Raw genomic sequence first — 22,672 nt, forward strand, 5'->3', positions numbered from 1 at the left:
GAGAGGATTTAGAGATTGTATTAAGAAGTTTAATTTTTTTTTTTTTTAACGTTGATTTTTATTTTTGAGACAGAGAGAGACAGAGCATGAACGGGGGAGGGGCAGAGAGAGAGAGGGAGACACAGAATCGGAAACAGGCTCCAGGCTCTGAGCCATCAGCCCAGAGCCCGACGCGGGGCTCGAACTCACGGACCGCGAGATCGTGACCTGAGCTGAAGTCGGACGCTCAACCGACTGAGCCACCCAGGCGCCCCTGTATTAAGAAGTTGAAATAAACTCTTGAGACACTGATAGGGACCTCAAGAGATTCTTACAAAGAATCCTCAGATGGATGAAAACACCAGGACTAATACAAGTAAACTTAGGAGCGGACCGTCGTCCTCGTTCGAGCTAGCTTTTCATCACCCATATTGTGAGGCAAAAAGGTGACACTTTTATGAAACCTAACAAGTAGTTATCCCCAAATCTGAGATTATTAGAGAAGACCATTTGAAAAATTAATAGACACCCGCTATCGTTAACAATATACGTCACCCTGAGTATATACGAGTCTTCAGAAATTAGCTAACGTGAAGCTATCGTGATTAGCAAGACATTAAAAGCTAAGTGTTCAGAACATGAAACCAAACTACAGTTCACTAGAAGTATAATTTTGATACCATTAGTTAAAAGAATGTTTAGTTTATTTTACCCCGCCCTTTAAAATTGTCTGTTTTTATGTGTTTTGTAATTTCTACATAGTGTGAACTATACCATACACGTAAACTACACATGTAACGGTGTAAAATGTATATGCGCAAATTAAATAATAATAATCAAGCGCGCATTCCTGGACCTACCACCCAGCTTCAAAAATAGAACATCACCACCACCTTAGAAGCCCCCTTAGAAGGTCATGTTGCTCACCTTCCACGTGAACAGTAGCCTGGACTTGAGATTGCCAGTCAGCTCGTTTGCTTCAGGGGTTTTCTTAACTCGGTGTGAATATATCTGTTAATGATACACCGCTTAGTCTTCCCCGGTTAGACCAGTAGACAGTTGGATTTAAGCTGGATGGATTCTGTAGTGACCTGGCCTTTTCACTGAACTTTGTGTCTCTGAGTCTCATTCATGTTGACGCATGCGGCTGTAGTTCATTCGTGTCCACTGTTGCAGCTCAGTCCAGGGGATGAATGTCTCAGTCTGATGATCTTGTTACTTGTGATGGAGCGTTGGTTATTTTCAGCATTTTGTTGTCGGGGTGAAGACTGCCGTAAGCATTCTTTCTATACCTCCTCGCACACGTGCGAGAAGTTCTCTAGCTTACGTATCTACAAGTGGGAACTACTGGGTCATAGATATGTACGTGTTCAACTTCGCTTTTCCAAAATCGATGAGCTTCTAGCAACAGCGGCTGAAAGCGCGTGTTGTTTTACATTTTTTGTCCACCCTTGTTATTACCTGACTTCAATCTTGCCATTCTAGCCTGTGCAAAATGGTATTTCGTAGAGTCCATTTGTGTTTCCCTGAATGATTAGTGATTTTAGCATCTTTGCGTGTTATGGCCATTTTTGTTTCCTCTTTGGTGAGACGTCCACATCCATTTGTCAGGAGCACCCTGTCTTAAATATTACAGCCATTAAATAAGACTTGATGGCTCCTGGGGTATGTCTTTCCACCTTATTTTTCTTGTTCAGGAGTGCTGTGGTTATTGTTGGTCCTATTCTCTTCTATGTAATTTTAGAATCAGCTTGTCAGATTCCACCCTAACCCCACTGAGCCTTTGATTAAAAGAGCATTGACTGTAGGGATTCGCCTGGGAAGAGTTGACATCTTTACAATGCTGAATCTTCCAAAACAAGAATTTGCTCTATTTCTCCATTTATTTAAGTCATCTTTGTCTTTCTATCTAGGATTCTAATTTTACCATAAGGAACATACTCATCTGTTGCTAGATTTATTCCTGGAAACATTTGTCTATACTGCTCATTTTAAATGGCAATTTTTTAAAAAATTGTATTTTCTAAGTACTTTTTTCCTGGGGCCTAGAAAATCGATTGGTTTTCGTATTTTGTGTTCATATTCAGAAATCTCACCAATCCATCTTTTATTTTTTCCCCAACTGAGCCGTTCTTTCTCCCATGTTCGCTCCTAATAACGTATCCTGTCTCTCTCACTTCCCCACTGCGTACATTTTCCCCTTTCACGTCTTCATTCACCCAGGCTATTTTTACCCCCCCCCCCCCCCATTTAATCTTTTTTACCCTTGGCGAACACTCACACCAGTATCTTTTTTCTGCTCTGGATTGCCAGCCCATCTTATTAATTCTAATAATTTATCCGTAAATTCTCTCGATTTTTCTGCATCGGAAGTTATAATCACATATCGAAAGAATTTTGCTTTTCCTTATCGATCCAAAACCATTTTGTTTTTTGCTCTTACTGCATTGGCTAAAAGTTCCAAAACAATGCTGACTGGAAGCTGTATCAGTGAGCTCAGTTATAATATAGTAACAAGAGCCCTGCAAATCTCAGTGGCTTACAATTTTTTTTTTTTTTTTTACTTGTGCTTCTTGTCTACATTGGGCTGACTGTAGCCTCCAGTTTATTTTCATTCCAGAACCAAGGCTCAGTGGGCATCCTCTCTCTGGAGGATTGCTAGGAAGTTAAATATGGTAGAATCAACATTCTAGTTCTTTTTTTAAAAAAATTTTTTTTTAACGTTTATTTATTTTTGAGACAGAGAGAGACAGAGCATGAACGGGGGAGGGTCAGAGAGAGGGAGACACAGAATCTGAAACAGGCTCCAGGCTCTGAGCCATTAGCCCAGAGCCCAACGCGGGGCTCGAACTCACGGACCGCGAGATCATGACCTGAGCCGAAGTCGGCCGCTGAACCGACTGAGCCACCCAGGCGCCCCAACACTCTAGTTCTTAAACCTGTCTTCAGCAGTGGGCACATCACTTCTAATCACTTTCATTAGTCCAAGCAAGACTATTGGCCAAGGCCAACACCAGCAGGGCAGGGATGTAGAATCCTAAACAGGGAGCAGCAGCAAACATTGTGCGCAGTAAAGCAATCCACCACAGGGGCTGTACTCCCATTATTTTACTACTGGGAGAGCATCTTCAAAAAATGCTTCACCTTTTGGAAGCAAGTTCAACTTTGTCTTGTGAGCATTTTGGCTTTCTCTGTCAGTTCCTTCTCGTAGCTGGCTGCATCTTTGTTGCTGCCTAATGTGGGGTCTGTTCTCCTGTCAGTGATCTCTCTTTATATTTCCCCACTCTCTTTTTCCTCACGTTCTTCACGCGCTGGTGGAAGAACGACTCTTCTATGAATCCTTCACCAACTAAGCCCAGCTTTCCATATTAGAATCCCTAGAATGTGCCCTCCATGTCACCAAGCCATTGACTCATTATATAGACCATTGTGCTCTTCTCGTATGAATCAGTGCTCCAACTTACGTCTTTTTTTACCTCATTAAATAAGCTATAAGAATTAAATGAGATATGTGGAAACTTCCTCCTACGTAGTACCTAAATTATGCGTTTCCTTTATTATTTAGGAATATTTACTTATACTCTACAGAGAACAACAGAAATAAAGGCAATAGGTGACATAAATAGAGGCTAGAGATTGCTAATAGATTGAGACATATTAGCCATGTTAAGGCAAGTAGAGCATATATATTGAACATCGACAAGAAGGACCCACTCAGACTACCCACAAGAATTGTAGATTTCTTTTTTTCAACGTTTTATTTATTTATTTATTTATTTATTTATTTATTTATTTATTTATTTTGGGGGGACAGAGAGAGACAGAGCATGAACGGGGGAGGGGCAGAGAGAGAGGGAGACACAGAATCGGAAACAGGCTCCAGGCTCTGAGCCATCAGCCCAGAGCCCGACGCGGGGCTCGAACTCCTGGACCGCGAGATCGTGACCTGGCTGAAGTCGGACGCTTAACCGACTGCGCCACCCAGGCGCCCCAAGAATTGTAGATTTCTTAAGTCAGCTACCCATTAGTGACTCCCGTTCTGGCCCCACATGTCCTCTGTTTGAGACACACAGACAAAAGCAGCAGAGTGGCAAATTATAACAATGGCCAGACATACTTGTCCCTCTTTCTCACCGATAGAGCAAGAATATATTACCTCCAGGTGATTTCTCCTTTTAAAAAATTTATTTATTTTGAGAGGGAGAGGGCTGGGGAGGGGCAGAGAGAGGGAGAGAATCCCAAGCAGGCTCCGCTCTGTTAGCACAGAGTCTGGCACGCAGTTGGAACTCATGAACTGTGAGATCATGAGCTGAGCCGAGATCAAGAGCCAAAGGCTTAACCAACTGAGCCACCCAGGTGCCTTGTCTCCAGGTCATCTCCATTTGCCGAGTCTCCTTGTTCATTTTTAACTCTGATCTTTATAACCACGTCACCAGTAGGTGATGTGACAGTGGGATACAGGACGTACACATTTGGCGTAACTCATGTTTCAGGCGTCGTGGTCCTTCTATCCCACGTGTACCTGATCCCAAATGTGTCAACCACTCCCTTTCTTTCCCTTCTCTCTTTTTCTAAGTCAACTCAAACTATGTGATTCGAGCGCTGAAAGTTGATCTGTGAGCCTTTCTGTTTCTTTTTTTTTTTTTTAACGCTTATTTATTTAGTTTGAGAGAGGGGCGGGGCAGAGAGAGAGGGAGAGGGAATCCCAAGAAGGCTCCACTCCGTCAGCACGGGGCCCGACGTGGGGCTCAAACTCAGGAACTGCAAGATCATGACCTGAGCCTTAATCAAGAGTCGGACACTTAAAACGAGTGAGCCACCTAGGCGCCCAAGCCTTTTTGTTCCTGATCCCTTGGTGTAGCTTGTCTGCTGATGTTCGTGGAGTCTCCGGATTCGTCAAGATAATTTCCTCCCCAAACAGTTTCTGTCACACGGGTGTCCGTCAGTATTAATTACTGTCAAAAACAAAAGCACAGACCCAAAATGGAGTCACTTAAGCTAGACCACATCACCAACGGGCGGGGGTGGGGGTGGGGCTCAATACCTAACCTAATTAGGGTACTTAGGCAGTTTTGACCTCCCCTAGAAATGTAGTTTTTACTGGCCAGTCAAGAATTTTCGGGTCAGCACCCGTGGGGTCATCTGTCACACAGGGCCTCTCCATTCCCCAAAAGGAGGATGAGGTAATCTGCACGATAAGACCCCCAGCTTTTCCACCTAAGGGCAAGTGGCCTTGCCTGACATAGTCCTTTCTTTTCATGATTCGCAAAACCTCCTTACCCCCTGCCTCCTTCCTAGAAACCTCTTCCATTTTTTACAGCTCCTTGCAGCTCCCCTCTGCCTGCTGGATGGGACGCTCCCCGATTCAGGAATTGCTTAATAAAGCCAATTACATCTTCACATTTACTCGGTGAGTTTTGTTTTTTAACAGTACCTTCATTTTTTTCTCCACTAAGCTCTTTGAAGTCAGGAACTATTTTTTCTGCTTTTCTAATATTCTCTTAGCATTCAGAGTTGGACAAATGATAACCACGTAATAGATATTTATTGATGAACTTTCCTCCCAGTTTCATGTAGGCAAGATGTGAGAACCATGGCATTACATTCCATCATATGAAGTTTTTGTTTTGTTTTGTTGTTGTTGTTGTTGTTTTTAAGTAATCTCTGTGCCCAGTGTGGGGCTTGAACTCTCAACCCCAAGATCAAGAGTACCATGCTGTACTGACTGAGCCAGCCAGGCGCCCCCGGCCATATGAAGGTTTACAGGTATACTTCCAGCTCTTAATGTATGTAATTTTGAAACGATAGTGTTTTCACGTACAGTATTCCAAGCAATCATCGGCGCGCGCGCGCGCGTGTGTGTGTGTGCGCGCGCGCGCACGCATCCACACTTCCGTGTGTTGGGAGAGTTGTGGGCGGTGGGGGAGGCGGAGGAGGGAGTAAAACTTACTGTGCGGTTACTCTGTGATGTGGCCGCTTGGCCTTGTGCCAGTTATTTATACACATCACATCGTTCAATCCATTACAACAACGGTTCTCAAACTTTAGCCCGATGGAATCGCCTGGAGGGCTTGTTAAAATGCAGATGGCTGGGCCCTGCCCTCAGAATTCTTGATTCAGTGGCTCGCAGGTGAGGCCTGAGAATCTGCATCTCAGACACGTGCCCAGGTGATGCTTCAGCTGCTGATTTGGGAACACACTTTAAGAGTTACTTGATAGCAAATCTGTAAAGTAATCGCTGTTCTACGGATGAGAACATATAGTTGGACAAGTAAAGCACGTTTCCCAAATTCACACGGAGAGTCCGTTGGAAAGTTTGAATTTGAACCCTGGTCTTTCTGACTTGAAATGCTGGGGAGGGTGGAAGGAAAGAGTCCCACGACTGGTTTCCTTGACTTCCAGGGAAGAAAAAGCCTTGGGGTCTTGCAGAGACAGATGTATGGTCTGCAAGTTAACAGCAAGGTGTTTTGAGAAAGCATTGTGTATGAAACACGTGTTGGATCGAGTTCAAGTGCTACTGAGTCACTGCTGTCGTCTTCTGTGTTCGCTATATAGCCTTGACTGTGACGTGCCCAAATCCAAATCGTTCCTCTGTAGCCGCGCCTTGACTTTGAACAATTCCATGGTGTCAGGTGGTCCTCCTCTGCTTCCCATCTACCCTTGCACGCCCACTTTCTGTTCCCATGGTCATTGGTTCAGTGGGGGTGCAACGCAGTTTTAGTTCAGCATAAACATCATGGACATGTGTCTATTTAAAAAAAAAATTTTTTTTAACATCTATTCATTTTTGAGAGTGAGAGAGACAGAGCATGAGCCGGGGAGGGGCAGAGAGAGAGGGAGACACAGAATCCGAAGCAGGCTCCAGGCTCCGAGCTGTCAACACGGCCCGTCGTGGGGCTTGAACTCACGGACCGCGATATCATGACCTGAGCTGAAGTCGGACGCTGAACCGACTGAGCCACCCAGGCGCCCTGACGTGTGTCTTATTTTTAAAAACAGTTTTTGTCATCCTAATCTAGGGTTTTTGGTCACTCGCTTCTCAAGTTCAACCTGAAGGGTCCTGATACTGAATATCATTATCAAGAATATGAACATTGGGGCACCTGGGTGGCTCACTGGGTTCAGGGTCCGACTTCGGCTTAGGTCATGATCTCACGGTTTGTGAGCTCGAGCCCGCATCGGGCTCTGTGCTGACAGCTCAAAGCCTAGGCGTCCTTCGGATTCTGTGTCTTCCCTCTCTCTCTGATCCTCTCCTCACGTTCTGCCTCTCTCTCATATAAATAAATACTAAAAAAATTAAAAAAAAAGAATATAAGCGTCTATTTATATGTGTATAGACCTTTCAAGTTTTGAAACTGTCTGAAGATCTATATTCTTCTTATCTGGTCTTTTCAGAAATTATTTGAAAATATTATTAATAATCCTCATGTGCAGAGGAAACCATAAGCTTGTAGATGAGAGAAGAAATTTGCCGGAGGTTTCCAGACATGTTCTAGGGATTCAATAAATATTTGCTAAATTAATGAATAAAAATGAAAAAGCTGATACATTATGAAAGTAGACCTCTACTTTATAACATTATCTTCATTTCCAGTGATTCCCTTTTATATACTTTTTAAACCCAAAACCCTTCCACAAAGAAATGTCTAGCAAAGTCCATTTTTTTCCTTTCTTCCATGTTACCCTAATATCCATTGTTTATTGAGCTCTTGTCACATGCTAGGCATATCTCAAATACCATCTGATTTATTCTGTAAACTAAGATTAGGAAAGAATCTCATTTAATCCTGTGAGGTGGATATTATTATTCCCATTCTAAAAATAAGGAAGATCCCAACTGAAGGACATTCTATAAAATAATTGGCATGTTCTCTAAAAAAAAAAAAAAAAATGTCAATATTACCAAAGACGAGGAATAGGAGGATAAAAACAGATGAAAATTAAACGCGATATGGGATCCTGGACTAGATCCTGCAGTGGAAGTTTTCTTTTGGGGACAGTTTATGCGTTTGGAATATAGACTGTTGATTAAATAAAAGTATCGTGTCAACGTTAACGTTCTTAAATTTGAATTATGGTCATATAAGAGCTTCTCCTTGTTCTAAGGATATCCACACTGAAATATTAAAGGGTTACGACGCATACAGCTGTAGTCTGCTTCCAAATGGTCCAGAAAAAAATGAAACCGAGAGAGAGAATAATAAAGCAAGTTATTTGGACTCTTGTTGATTTCTCTAGTCGAAACTTTTTCAAATTAAAAAGTAGAACAATAGCAATAATAATAAAACTCAACAGGATCCAAACCTGTCCAAGGACGTTTCATAATCAGCACCACAGCCTGTCAGGTTCCTCACCACCCCCTCTCACCGCTCAGGCCCTGCTTTCCTTACTGAACTTCCTCCACGGGGCTCCAAGGCCTTGAAGGTGTTAGGCCTCACAGGAGGTGATGAGCTGGCCCACTTTGGCTAGAACTGTCTCAGTTTTAGTATTGAAACTCTTGTGTGCCCCGAAACCCTCAGTCCTGCCTGGGCAAACGGAGCGATTGGTCACCCTACCCCATGAGTAAGCTTTTACCGTATGTACTGCAGAGTGAGTCTAGGACCCAGGAAGGAGGTTTTAAGACCCCACTACACTCTGGGAGGTTAAAACCTGTTACCTGTTCCCCTTCAGCACCAGCCTGGCAAACCCCATCCACAGTGCCCTTGAAAGGGTCACTTAACTTGCCCAAGGTCTCACGGCTAGTAAATGGTATAGCTGAGCTAGAACCTGAGCTTGGGGCCAGTGCTCCATTTATTCATTCATCCATGAATCTGTCATCTAAAAGCTGTATTTAGTGATCACTTACTATGTATCAGCCAGTGTTTTAGGGCCCTGGGATATAGGGGATATAGCTGTGAACGAAATAAACAAGATCCCAAACTACCTTAGAGTAGCGAGGAAGATGGGTAGTACACAAATGGACAAGTCAACAAGAAAGAGTGAGAAGGGATTTCCAGAGAATTAAAACAGAGTCATGTGCTAGAGTGAGTATGCCTGGGTAACTACTTTAAATTGGAAGAGTAAAACAAACATAGAATGACAAAAAGGAGACTGCCACGGAAGTTTAGGGAGGGACATTTCTGGCTGAAGGTAGAGCAAATGTAAATTCCCTGAGGCAAGAACGATGTTGACATTTTCAAAGAACAAGAAGAAAGCCATGTGGCTGGTATATAGTGTGTGTGTGTGTGTGTGTGTGTGTGTGTGTGGTGTGTATCAGGCGGGAGAAGGAAGGAAAGGAAAGGGGAAAGAGAGAGAGGAGAGAGGGGGAGAGAGAGATAGAGCTTGCTCTAAGAACGGCGGGAAACCATTTGAAGGTTTTAAGCTAGGTCGGTGGCATGACCTTGATATGTTATTTTTATTTTTTTTAATGTTTATTTATTTATTTTGAGAGAGAACAAGAGAGCAGGAAAGGGGCAGAGAGAGAGGGAGAGAGAGAATCCCAAGCAGGCTTTGTGCTATCAGCACAGATCCTGATGGGGGGCTCTATCCCATGAACTGTGAGATCATGACCTGAGCCGAAACCAAGAATTGGACCCTTAACCGACGGAACCACTCAGGCGCCCCGACCTTGATATTTTAAAGGAGAGTGAATTTGTCAGGGTGCAGTGGTTCAAGTAGGATGATGGTGACCTGGATTATGTCAGTGGTGACGGACATGGAGGGAAGTGGGATTTGCAGGAGGAGTTGGCAGAGCTTACTGACAGATTGGATAGAAAGGCTGAGAGAATAAAAAAAAAGCAATCAGGTCTAATTCCTAGAGTTTTGACTTGAGCAGTTCTCTCTAAGGCAGCTGTGTCCTGAGATGGGGAAGGCGGGCAGTGGTGGGGAAGCCGACCGAGAGGCGGCCACCCAAGGGTCGTGTTTTGGCCACGTCACGTCAGGTGTCTGTCGCAGAGCCCCACGGAGTTGTTAAATAGACACTAGGGGCTGTGAATCCGGTGTCCTAGAGAGGGATCAAAGCTGGAGATTTAGTGCTTGGAGTCTTCGGGATCTGGGGAACCTCAGCATAAACTTGGAATTGAACGAGGTGGCCCGTGCTTCTCCCTGGCCGCATGTGCTGCCTGGACTGAGAGGCTGGGCAGCGGGCTAGGAGCCAGCCCCGGAGACCTAGTGGAGCAAGAGAGCGACTGGAGGCCAAGCGAGGAAGCTCTTTGATTAAGGTCCGCTCCCCCTGTGGGCGGGGTAATTTACACACAGCCCGATATTTACATGAGGTCACAATAATCCTTTAAACTCCAATAGCGCTGTAGGTGAGCGAGGGTTTTTGCTCAGGTGTTCTCAGGTAACCGGTGCGACAGTCCCGTGAGGTGTGTTTTATTATCGTCGTCTCGCATGTGAGGGACCTGCTAACGGACATGTCAAGTGAGTGTCCAGGGTCCAAGTGCATCTTAGGTCGGGTTCCCTAGAAGCAGAGCCTGAAGCGGGGTGGGGGTCTTGTTCGAGTGGCTTATTGAGCAAGCACTCTTCGAAGGGGAGAAGGGAAGTGGAAAAGGGCGGAGGAAGAGAGCCCAACAAGGACGTGGTCTGGACTAGAGGCTGATTTCTGCCTGATCCACAGGAGCCCCAGGGGCACACGAAGCGCCACGAACTGGTCCTCCCTTGAGATAGTCGGCCTTTGGTACTCTTGTGGCATCACTCATTGGCTAGTGGCTGCCCCTGGGAGGGGAGGGGGCCTTAATGTCCTGGGCCAAGGGACTCCCACTTGTCCGAGAGCAGTTTCCTGGAGAGGAAGACAGCCACGAGCGGGTAGCTGCCTACAGTGATAGCAGCTGGGGGACGAGCGAACCCGTCAGGGAGCCCAGTGCTAGTGGGCATTAGGATTTGAACCCAGGTCTCCTGGGGCTACGTCCCACGGAGTTTTGCACCATCGTCACACGGCACTATGATATCAATATGGGGTCCTTTATGGAGTGTGGCTTTTTACCGTGGGGCGGGGGGGCGTGGGGGTGGAAGAAAGAACTCCTGAAGAATAGGAAGAGGGCAGAATCGTAACTGAGAGGTTCTAGAACGTGAAGCGGGGGTGAGGTAAGATACTAGAAGTAAAGGATGAACTTGATCCTTTTTTTTTTTTTATTAAAAATTTTTTTTTTCAACGTTTATTTATTTTTGGGACAGAGAGAGACAGAGCATGAACGGGGGAGGGGCAGAGAGAGAGGGAGACACAGAATCAGAAACAGGCTCCAGGCTCCGAGCCATCAGCCCAGAGCCCGACGCAGGGCTCGAACTCACAGACCGCGAGATCGTGACCTGGCTGAAGTCGGACGCTTAACCGACTGCGCCACCCAGGCGCCCCAAACTTGATCCTTTTATTAACATTCCATACATTGATGAAAATAAGTCCTAGGTTCCCATGTCTTCCATATTAGAAATTTAATCTGCGAAATGGGTAACATGAAACAAAAGAGTCAAATGCTGGACAAGTGTCTTCTTGCTAATGGGAGGCAGTGCTGGTTGCTGAGATGGTTCTTGTAAACATTCAAAACATCTTCCTCTGCATGAGTCGCCTAGGTTGATTTCAAGCGTTTTCACTGGCTTCTTTTCACAAGCTCCCTTTTTGAAGACACTGCTGAAATTAGTGGTACTTTGCTATAAAGCCCCTAACAACTTTCATGTCCATTTTTTCCTTCTGTGACCTCCGGATAATTAAGTGCCTTTTCCTCCCAAGAAGAAATGTGAAGCATGTGGCGAGCCTGCTGGCCTATTTGCTGATTTATGGGTCAAGTCTCCAGTTATTACAGACAAAATTTGAAAGTCTCGGCTTAAGAAGCCCTGCTGATTTAAGAATCTCGCGAGAAATATGTGCATAATGAATTATCTGCAGATAATAATTCAGATTGTCCCTGGGTGATTCATATCACCCGCTTTTATTAAATTATCCATTTTCTGGGAGAGATTCAGGTCTGCACAAAGTAAGATGTAGGGATGCACATAATATTGTAAGAGGTTGAACAGAAAACAGTTTTATTGCAGAAGAGTGTTGACTCCAAATTTAAAGCTAATTTTCACAAGGCGAGGAGTATGTGTGTGTGACTTATACACATGTGTTGAAGAACATTTTCTGTCTGTACGTGTTGGAGCTCTTGGCGTGTTTAAAAATGGTTTTTGCAAAAAAAAATAACCATTTCCTTGTGAGTGGTGATCGAGAGAAGCAGGATAAAAATAATCAAATTATTTCTTAAAAAAAAAAATGGAAACAGCAGTCATCAAGGTCCATTTTTAGCAAGGCACATGGGCCTGACAAGGCACTAGTTAGGAGAATGTGTCACCCTTAAATATGTGGGTTTATTTAACAATGGAACAAATAGATATATAAAGAACAGAGCTCCAGTACCGAGAAGTCAGAAAGACCTATTTTTCTGTTTCTTCCTTTTTCTGTTTCTTTCTTTTTCTTTCTTTCTTTCTTTTTTTTTTCTTTCTTTCTTTCTTTCTTTCTTTCTTTCTTTCTTTCTTTCTTTCTTTCTTTCTTTCTTTCTTTCTTAGGAATGAAGCTTATTTTTTCCAATCTTGTTTTATATAACAAAAAGAAGGAAAGAAAACCTTCACAAAACAGATGCAGGAGTATTCCAGAAGGCAGATGCCAGAGTCAGTAAAGAGGTTCCCCCAGAGTCTCTGCCCTCCTCCGATGAACATGGGGGGGGGCACACAGGCGGGTTGGGGGTGCCAGCTTTCAACGGGGTCTCGGCTCCTTTTCACCTGAAAACCTGATTGAGGTCTGCTCTTTACAGAGCCCGGCTGGAGATACTGAGGGGGAGGAATTGCAAGCAAGCATACAAACCTTCTGGAAGCTCATCGAGGCCTTCTGCTTCTCCACATTTTGATTTTTCGGGGTTTTTTTTTAAGGTTTTCATACCTCGGGCAAGGTGATTTATTATTATTGGGACTTTATCTAACTCTTTATTCTTGCAAACTGCTTTACAGTCATTTTTCTCTCCTTATTGAGCACCGTGCCTTTCCTGTCCGCCACTATAATTGGTTTTGGGGGAGGTGGCACTTCCTTTCCTGGGGAAAAGGAGATGCTGTTTCTGATAGTAGGCACCTTCTGAGGTTTTGACCCTTGTTTCTCCTTTGCTGTTTCTTCCTTTGATCTCGTTCCCCCCAGCCACCTGTCACCTTGTTTCTTTGCTGCTATTCAGACCTGCTCTCATTTCCTCCACCTCTGTCCTCAAGTCCCACGTAGCCCTCTTGTTCGGTCTCGCCCCCACCGCTGGATCCCTCTCTCCGCTCTGGACGCCAAGTGGTCCAGAGCCAGCCTGAGGTCTGTCCTTGGGAAGTGGGCGTTCCTCTCGTGCCCCACCTGCCCTTGGAGCTCCACCAATGGGATCTTACCTTAACAGAAGGGAGGAGCGCATTCGTCCCAGGCCACTGCTGAAAGTGTCATTCCCTTTTGTGTGCGGATACTCTCTTTTTTTTAATGTTTGTTTATTCTGAGAGAGAGGGAGAGGGAGAGAGAGAGAGAGAGAGCGCGCGCTCACGCACCTGCGCATGAGTGGGGGAGGGGCAGAGAGAGAGAGGGAGACAGAGAATCCGAAGCAGGCTCTGAGCTGTCAGCACCGAGCCCGATGTGGGGCTCGATCTCACGAACCGTGAGATCATGGCCTCAGCCGAAATCACGAGTCGGACACTTAACCGCCTGAGCCACCCAGGGGCCCCCGGGAGGCAGATACTCTGAAGTTGAAGCCTGTGCCGTTATCATTTGGGTAGCGATTTGAATAGTAGCGATTTCATGTGCTGCAAACTAAATGCTATTCCCGCGTGACCTTAGAGTTCATATGTGTGATGCCTGGGTTCCGGGAGAGCCAGCCCTACCCCTTCTCCTCAGCCACCGAAGAAAGTTGGGGTAAATTCTTTGAAAACTTTGCAGACGGTCAAAGCCCCTCTGCCGGTTTTCTCTGGTCCCTGTTTGCTACGATATGCGACTCCTTGCACTTACCTTTCCTGTCCGCTCACGCCGTCCCCTCCGCCCCGGGAAGCTTGCAACTCGGATCCCGTGCTCTGCTTGCCCACGTCCTCGCTCGCTCTCCCTCGGTCCTAAGTGAAGCCTCGTCCCCTGTGGGTCTTTCAGGCGGTGGTCCCCCAGCTCTCATTCACAGGGTGTCAGGTTGAAAGGGGGGGGGGCGGGTCCTCGCCTGGCTCTCCGTGCTTCTTCCAGACCATTTTCCACCCTAGGGGCTTCTGAGACTCAGGTGGGGTAACTGCCATTCTCTCAATGTCCTCATCATCTCTGTCAGCGTCCAGCTCGCTGGTCACTCTCCCTCAGTCAGTGACTGTCCATTGTTTCCTCTACACCCCAGCCCTGCCATCATCCTCTGAGCCCCATGGCCTGTGTAGATAACAAGCCACCCCTAGGCTTTCAAGGTGCGTATCTTCTTCTGTGACCTTTGCCTACGCTCCCCTCCAGTCATGCGTTCCATGGCCTTATTGTAGAACTTGTCGCTCTTAGAACCGCACCCACTTCTGGTGTCCTTCGTTCGCATCGTCCACTCTGACCACAGTCTCCTAAATGTCCCCTCCCGCTGCCTCCCTCAGTTGCTCCCTCTACCCCTGTTGGTCAACCTCAAGGGAGCCATCCTCGCTTGGCCCACTTATTTCTCCCTGTGTGATACTGGCTCCCTCTTATCTTCCCTTTCTTGCTTTGCGTGCATCTGGCGGTCTGTCACTCACACCTCTCCCCTGCCAGGATTCTTAACATCTTTGTTCTATCCCTTCTGTCAAATCCACACGTCAAAACCCTATTCTCGCATGGACCCAACTTCTGCTGTTTGCCTACATCTAAACAGTTGAGCGCTTCTGGGCAAAATCTCACCACTGGTACGACCATTAGTCCGTGACTCGTGAGTTCACCCAAGACTGCCCTCCGTGGCACCTAGAAGTCCCTCCGTGTTTCCATAGTCGACTCCGTCCTTCTCAGTCTCCGCTGTGACTGTTGGAAACCTTCACTCTCACCTTAGCTCTGGTCTCTCCCTCACCCCTCGGTCTCTGCAGAGATACTGTGGTTCCTAGTTCACTGAGAAAAAAGGTCACCAGGTAGGAGCGCACAAAATTTCTGCCCACCAGACTTACACATATCTCTGTAACTGCCCCCTTCTCTCTCATTCCACCTGTAAGGATGGAAGAGATGTCCCTCCTTGCTATCAACTTTTAAAAACACTTAAGCCCTTCTACTCTTTTGTGTGTGTGTGCGTGTGAGAGAGAGAGAGAGAGAGAGAGAGAGAGAGCGAGCAAGCGTGCACATGAGCGACGTAGAGGGGCAGAGAGGGAGAGAGAATCTTTTTTAAAAAGTTTTTTTACTGTTTATATTTGATACAAAGAGACAGAGCATGAGTGAGGGAGGGGCAGGGAGAGAGGGAGACACAGAATCGGAAGCAGGCTCCAGGTTCCGAGCTGTCAGCCCAGAGCCCGACGCGGGGCTCGAACTCACGAACCGCGAGATCATGACCTGAACTCACGTGGGACGCTTAACTGACTGAGCCTCCCAGGCGCCCCAAACCTTTCTCCTCTTAATAAGCCCTTCTCATTCCATGTTCTCCGTCCTCTTCTTTTTCCCCATTCCCTCCCACACACTTGAGGGCCAACTTTCCTAAAAGGATTGTCCACACTTTCTGTCTTCATTTAATACCTGCCATAGCCTCCTCGACTCACTACGGTCTCCCTTCTGCCCTCACCACGCCACAAAAACTGCTCGGGCCAGAGTCACCAGTAACTTCTCGTGTTGGGGAACCCAATGAAGTCCCTTCTCTTCAGTTCTTACTTGCTCTCTTGGCATCCTCCTTGTGTTGAAACACTCATTTCCTTGAGTTCGGTGATACGGGCCACTCCAGCTTCTCCTCCCGCCTTTCTGACCACTCCCTCTCAGGCTCAGGCTCAGCCTATACTTTTAGTATTGGTGCTCCCTGGAGTTTGGTCCTTGGCAGTCTTGTATTGCTACTCCATAGATGCCCTGGGGAGACCTTGTCCACGCTCCTGCTTCGGTTATCGTCGGCACGCCTCTCTCTTCTCTTGTGTTCATGCGATGGATTCCTTTTTTCTTTTTTCTCTACTGGTTATTCATTTCCTTCATCATTTGGTGCCTGGATCACTTTCAGCCACGAAGTGTATCCACCTCCTAAGTATTTCCGACACAACTTCGGTCACTTTTTATTATCTATTGGCCAAATAAAAGCTCAGAGTTAACCAACTACGGTTCAGTGGCATTTGATTTGGTGTGAGAAAAATTTCAGTTAGATCCTGGTTCTAGAACTCATATTAATCGACTTCATGGTGATCATTTATTTGGACAAATTTTGGTTTTCTTGAATGAGCTTGAGATTCCAAATTATATCCAGAGAAATCTGTTAGGCTTTAAAAAAGGCATTTGAAATTCTTCCATGCAAATGAACATATTCCAGCCTGTGTATAAAAAGCAGAAGGAGCCCGAGACTTATTTTGGGTTACTCAGTGGTGTTCTGAGACGTCCCCCTGATTCAATACAGCTTGGAGAAGGATTTAAGAAAGTGGGTTATGTGGTTATCCTCAACCAACAATAACACCATAACCATCTAATAAAGTGTGCATGGGGGTGGGGGGGAGCTCAGAATGAGTATGTGATTTGAATGTGATGCATCAGCCTTGCAAATAGTTACTCCCAGAGTGAGTTGCAATTTGCTGTGTCAGATGAATGCTAAAACGGCTGTATTCATTCATTGCATGATCTCTAAATCTCCCGGGGGGGAAGGAAAGGGAGATTTAAAAAATTCTCGGTTTTATACTTACTTTTCAGGTTGCAGAATATGAAGTTGATAGAAAACCTTGTACCTTGTTCCACTGAATGAGGCTCCTCAGATAATGTTTACAGATGATGAGCCTTCTCTCACCAAAATGTTCAGCAAGAGGAACAACACACTTTGAAAATGCCTATCAAAGGCATTTAATCATAGTATAAAGACTCCCGGAGTGAGCCTGGGTGGGTAGTGCAATCCTGGCCTGTTCACCATTACAGGTTTATCTAATATATTCTGCACAGTAACACTTCGTACGGCAGTGAGGGTGCTCGGTTCAGGCTTCAGGACGTTTCTAATCTTCCGGGAAGCTTTTCGGCTTGGGCAAGATTTAGGTTCTATGTCCTTCCGCACCAGGCGGCTGAACTGCCTTTCTCGAACCACCGAGAGGGAGGTAGGGAGGGGTTCCTTCATCTCAGTCCCTTGCCGCGTCCAGAGTGTGCTTTGTCAGGAGAGACTGTCAGATAATTTGTGCGGGACATCGTACCCATGTGATAAAAGACCTTGCCTGAAGATCAGCACAATAATGTCTGCCCATCTGTGCAAAGCCCTTCTGGGCAGCATCTTAGTAAACTACAGAAGTCATGCTCTGAACACGAAACAACCCAACTGGTAGCATATGCATAGAGCCTGTATTAGATAGCTTTTGCCGTGTAACAAACTTTTCCAAAACTTGATGGCTCTGACCATCATTTTACTCTTTCTATCAATCTAAGAGAGACTGCAAGTAGGGGAGAGGGGCAGAGGGGGAGGGATGGAGGGAGAGAGAGAGACAGAGAGAGAATCTTAAGCAGGTTCCGCTTAAGGCTTGGAACCTGATGTGGGGCTCAATCCCGTGATCCTGGGATCGTGACCTGAGCCAAAACCCAGAGTCTGACGATCAGCCGACTGAGCCACCCAGGTGCCCCCACGATCATTTATTTAGCTCCCAATTTGGTGGGCTTCCGGGGCAGTTCTTCTGGTCTAGGCTGGCTCTACTGATTTCTGTGGGTTTTCTTCCTGAGTACACAGTTAGCTGGAAAGTTCGCAGGTGGCTGGGTGATCCAGAATGGCCTCATGTATGTGCCTGGCTGTTGACTGTCTATTGGCCGGTAGCTGACTGACTACAGTCCTTCTTCCTGTGGTCTCTTAACTTCCAGAAGGCGAGTTGAGAGTCAGTCACAAGGTAGTCTTAGGGTCCCAAGCATAGCAATAGGGCAAACCTCAACGTGCGAGGACTAAAAGCGTCTGTCCGAGTCATGTTGGCTATTGTCCCACTGGCAAGAGCAAATCACATGGCCCACATTCAAGGACTAGAACACGCCGTGATGGGGAGAGCTGCGACATTAATACTGCACGTGTGTGGATCTAGGGGTTGGGGGATGATTTGGGGCCATTTTTGCGATCAAGCACACAGCTCTTTGGAACTTGCCAAGTGTTCTCACGTGCGTTATCCTCGCTGCAATCATGTGGGATGGAAACTGTGGTGCCCATTTTACAGATAAGCAAAGTGGCTCACAGAATCTAAACAGCTTAACCAGCATCCTTGCCCCACACGGCAGCCTGAAGTATAAAAAAAACACAGAGAAACTCTCTGTTATACTGTTAGCTCTGAAAGCATATGCTCGGTATCTCAGCATTTTTTTTTTTTTTTTTTTTTTTTTTTTGCTTCTTAAATCACGTGGTTCCCAAATTTAATGAGAATCAGAGTCATTTCCTGGCACTTGTTAAAATTCAAATTCCAGGGATCCACCTGAGGTTCTGAATCTGCACTGGCTTATGACACTGGGTGTTCCTAGCATGGTACATTTTTATGCTCCAGGGGACACTAAAATTCCTGTGGTTGGCTTTCCAGATCCACGAGTTCATAGCATTGGGACAGTTATTAATTTCTCTGAGACTTTGTCTTGTCGTCCGCGAAACAGGGTAATAAGAAAGACATCCCCCCCACACCCCTGCCCAGAGGGCTGGAGTGAAGATTCAATGAATAGCCTAGGAAACGTTGAGCCTGGTGGCCGGGAGATGCTCAGTAAGTGTTATTTTTTGATCTCTTCATCCTGACAGGCTGTAGGACCTGATGATGAGGAACATCAACGCGAGGGGGAGAAATCGTGTCCACTATGCTTGGCAGACTTGCACTGTCAATGCCCATACCCGAGAAATGATGGTCAAATGTGCATCAGCACTTCAGAAAGCACATAGCTCTGGGGCACCTGCGGGGGGGGCTCAGTCAGTCGAGCGTCCGACTTCGGCCCGGGTCGTGATCTCGCCGTCTGTGAGTTCGAGCCCCGCGTCGGGCTCCGCTGCTGACGGCTCGGAGCCTGGAGCCTGCTTCGGATTCTGGGTCTCCTTCTCTCTCTCTCTGCCCCTCCCCTGCTCCCACTCTGTCTCTCGCAAAAATAAATAAACATTAAAAAAAAAAAAAAAAAGAAAAAAGAAAGCACATAGCTCTGTTTGAGGGGGAGAAGATACCAGATTCTTCAGAAGCCTAAGAATCATGACTGGAAAGAGTGACAGGCCTGGTAGGCAACAGCTGTTGTCATTAGAGACCAACTATATGCACAAGAGGCGCAGAAGGGCTGGTCATGCCTCAACCCCTCCAGTCTTTTCCAAATTGCTGTGAACTTCTAGTGTCAGCACTATTGTCTGTATGTCCCCAGACAGGGACAAAACGTACAGTGATTCTCTGTGACTGCTTCGCCTCATCCGAGTCCGTTGTGTCAATGTGGAGAGAAGCCCACCACACGGTTTCTTCTAACAATTCCAAGGAAGGATCTAAAACGTGGCACGTAGTCGGTAATTTCCAGATAACGCGAGACATCCTCTTGAAGTCTCTGCGTCAAAATGATGATCAAGTGGCCGGTTTCTTAAGGTTTTTTCATTTTGGCACGTTCTCTCCTATTTTTTATGCTGCTTCCCCCGTTGTGTCTCGGTCCGCTGTGTCTCCTTTTTCCTTCGTGGCTTCTGTCTTTGTAGATTTCATGGTTTTCTCTGCTGGTTCCTTCTTTCTTGTTTTTGAAAAGGAAAAGGTGCCTTTTTCCTTTTTTAACCCGAACGACCAGCATCCACTTTAAAACGTGTGCCTTTACTCTGTTCTTAGGGTGTTTGCAGCTCATCTCCTATATTAACCACCGTGGGGCGTAGGGTGGGGTGTTTTCCGCTCATCTGTCATCGTGGCTGCGGCGAAATCGTAGCTGCAAGCTGGAGTGATACAAAGCACACCTCCTAATCTTGGCTAGACCAGAACATCTACTCTTCTGACTCGTGTGAGCAGCGCAGGGTTTAACAGCCGCTGGTCCGGATAGGTGGTAGCGGAAAAATAACGAGGGGTCGTGCACGTGTGTGCGCCTGTGTGGCCGGCGTTTGTGTGTTGAAGACTGAGCAGCTTTGTGCCAGAGGGACCCTCTCTTCCCCACTCGGTCCCTCCCTCTCCTCCCCAGTATTCCGTTTGGCTCTCCGGACTTCACCTCTTGGCCGTTTCTCCCGAGGTTCAAGGCTCCCAGTACCCAGCGACACGCACCTGTCCCAGGACCTCAAAGTAAAATTAGAACTTGGTTACAGCTGGAACCTTCATTGTTCTCTAAGGCTGAAAGCAACAGGGCCCAGGGCAACGGAGGACCCCTGGTGGCACTTGGGGCAGCCCTTATCTCCGGTGGCACCGCTGTCACTGTCCTTCCTGCTGTTTGAGCAGCCATCCGTTAATGGTGGGCTCAGGGCGGGGAGAATTTCCTGATTTGCCCGTTTTAACTAAAGTTACTCAACACTGCTATCAAACAGCTGATCTGATCTTTTTCATCAAATCAACCAGCTGTTTTAACTTCGCTGTATGTTGGGGAAGGTGCAAGCGTCAGCTTTTGAATGAATTTGTTCCGTACGTTGCCTGCTGTGGTATCGTGTGCATTTGGGGACTTGTGTTTAGAGTTTGTCAAAGGTCCATCTGAATCAGCTGGGGTACTTGAAATAAACCCACAAATTCACGGATGCTATTTCTGTTCTGTAGCATTAGAATCTTTTGGCTTAGGGCTTGGGAATTTGCATTTTTAACGAGTTTGAAGAAATACCTGAAGTTTGAGAACTTAAGAGCTGTTGCTGATCATTGATTCTTTGGTGTGCCTCACCTGTTTTGGCTGGGCGTCCGCTTTCCACCCCCGTTCCGGGGAAAACAAAGCTTAGGGGCCACGTTCTGTGCAGGACAAGTTATTGTACATTTTTCTGAGTGAGGGCTGGGGTTTTCTTTTTCTTTCTTTTTCTTTCTTTCTCTCTCTCTTTCTTTCTTTCTTTCTTTCTTTCTTTCTTTCTTTCTTTCTTGTTAGAAGTTTATTTATTTTGAGAGAGCAAGAAAGCACACAGGGAAGGGCAGAAAGAGAGAGAGACAGAGAGAGAGAGTCCCAAGCAGGCTCTGTGCAATCAGAGCCCGACACGGGGCTCGATTGCACGAATAGTGAGATCACAACTTGAGCCAAAATCAAGAGGCGGACCCTTAACAGATTGAGCCACTTAGGTGCCCCTGGGACTTTCTTTTGTAAAAATAGTTTAGAAAAGCTCGTTTGAATAACTTCTCTTTGGGGGAAGCCAACCACTTGCTTCTATCATAATTAAATAAAGGACGTTTGCCGTGAAACTTTCTTAGAACCCTGGGCTGGCATCTTACGACACCACCAACAACCTCTCTCCTTCAACATATTTGAAGATCCTAATATTTATTATCTACGACCAGGGCCTTCCTACTAAAAGGCCAAAATACTTACTGCCTTAAACAGATTAGTGTAGAAATGTGAAGATTTGGCTGATTCCAAGATGTTTTCCAAGTTTCCAAGATTCTGCCAGCTGCCTCCGAGGGGTCTGTGGCAAAGGCTCACGGGTGTCATGTCGCCTTCTCCCTTTTCCTTTAGAAAAGAACCCTTGTTGCCTTCAAGGGGTTCAAACACTGCCCTGAATCTGATCTAAGGCCGCGTTTTCCAGCCTCTTTTGCGCATAGTTGCGGCCATGTAACTAAGTTCTGGGCGATTAAATGTAAACGGAAATGTCCCATGGGATTTCTGCTTCAAGGTCACGGCCTAATTTGGGAGGGTTTCCCCTTCCGTCTTTTTTCTGTTGTTCCTTCCTGTTCCTCTGAATGTGACATACGAGTGCTAGAGCTTGACTGGTCGTCTTGGACTGTGACGCACCCTTCGGGGCGAGAGGCAAGGCTGAGGGTGGCCAACCTGCAGACTTTTTCGACATAAAAGAATAAATCTGCTGTGTTTCGCCACTAATATTCTGAGTTTTACATTTTATATGCAGCTGAAACTAGTTCCGATACACATTTTAAACCTCCTTCTGCTTCCCTTCTGTGCTCAAACTTTATCCTGTATGAGAATTGCCTGGTGGCGGGGGGGCGGTGCTGGGTGGCTCAGTGGGTTAAGCTTCTGACTCTTGATATCGGCTCAGGTTGTGATTTCATGGTCGTGCGATTGAGGCCCGGCCCGAGTTGGGCTCCACGCTGACAGCGTGGAGCCGGCTTGGGATTCTCTCTCGGCCCCTTTCCTGTGCTCTCTTTCTCTCTCACTCTCTCTCAAAATAAAGAAGGAAACATTAAAAAAAAAAAACAAATAACAAAAAACCCCCATGGTCACCCGGAAGGCGTTTAGACGCACAGATTTCTGGGGCCATCCCCAGAGTTTTGGAGTCAGTAGATGTGGGGTGGGGTCTGAGAGCTGGCATTTCTAACAACCGCAGTGTGAGGCTGACGCTGCCGTCCCGGGGCTGCACTTTGAGAACCACTGTCCTCTCGAGATGATCTTGCATCGTCGGGCAGCTTCCGACTCCAATCACTGAGAGTGAGCATAGGTCAGCTAAATTTCACATCTCTCAGCTGATAGTGCAAGTGCGTGCTCCCCAGCTCAGTGAAATTAATACAAATGCCACAGTTTATTGGCTTT

The 22,672-nt window shown here is 46.4% G+C and overlaps 1 long non-coding RNA gene across 1 annotated transcript in view; it reads left to right on the plus strand.

Moving 5' to 3' along the window:
- Positions 1-5,297: 5,297 nt before the first annotated feature.
- Positions 5,298-22,672, plus strand: part of LOC123594631 — a 33,578-nt gene continuing 16,203 nt past the window's right edge. The window contains exons 1-2 of the long non-coding RNA XR_006710817.1: positions 5,298-5,389; positions 5,638-5,745. This is a non-coding gene — a long non-coding RNA (uncharacterized LOC123594631). The remainder of the gene's footprint in view (positions 5,390-5,637; positions 5,746-22,672) is intronic.

This window comes from Leopardus geoffroyi, chromosome X (genome assembly GCF_018350155.1).
Source record: "Leopardus geoffroyi isolate Oge1 chromosome X, O.geoffroyi_Oge1_pat1.0, whole genome shotgun sequence".
NCBI lineage: Eukaryota > Metazoa > Chordata > Mammalia > Carnivora > Felidae > Leopardus > Leopardus geoffroyi.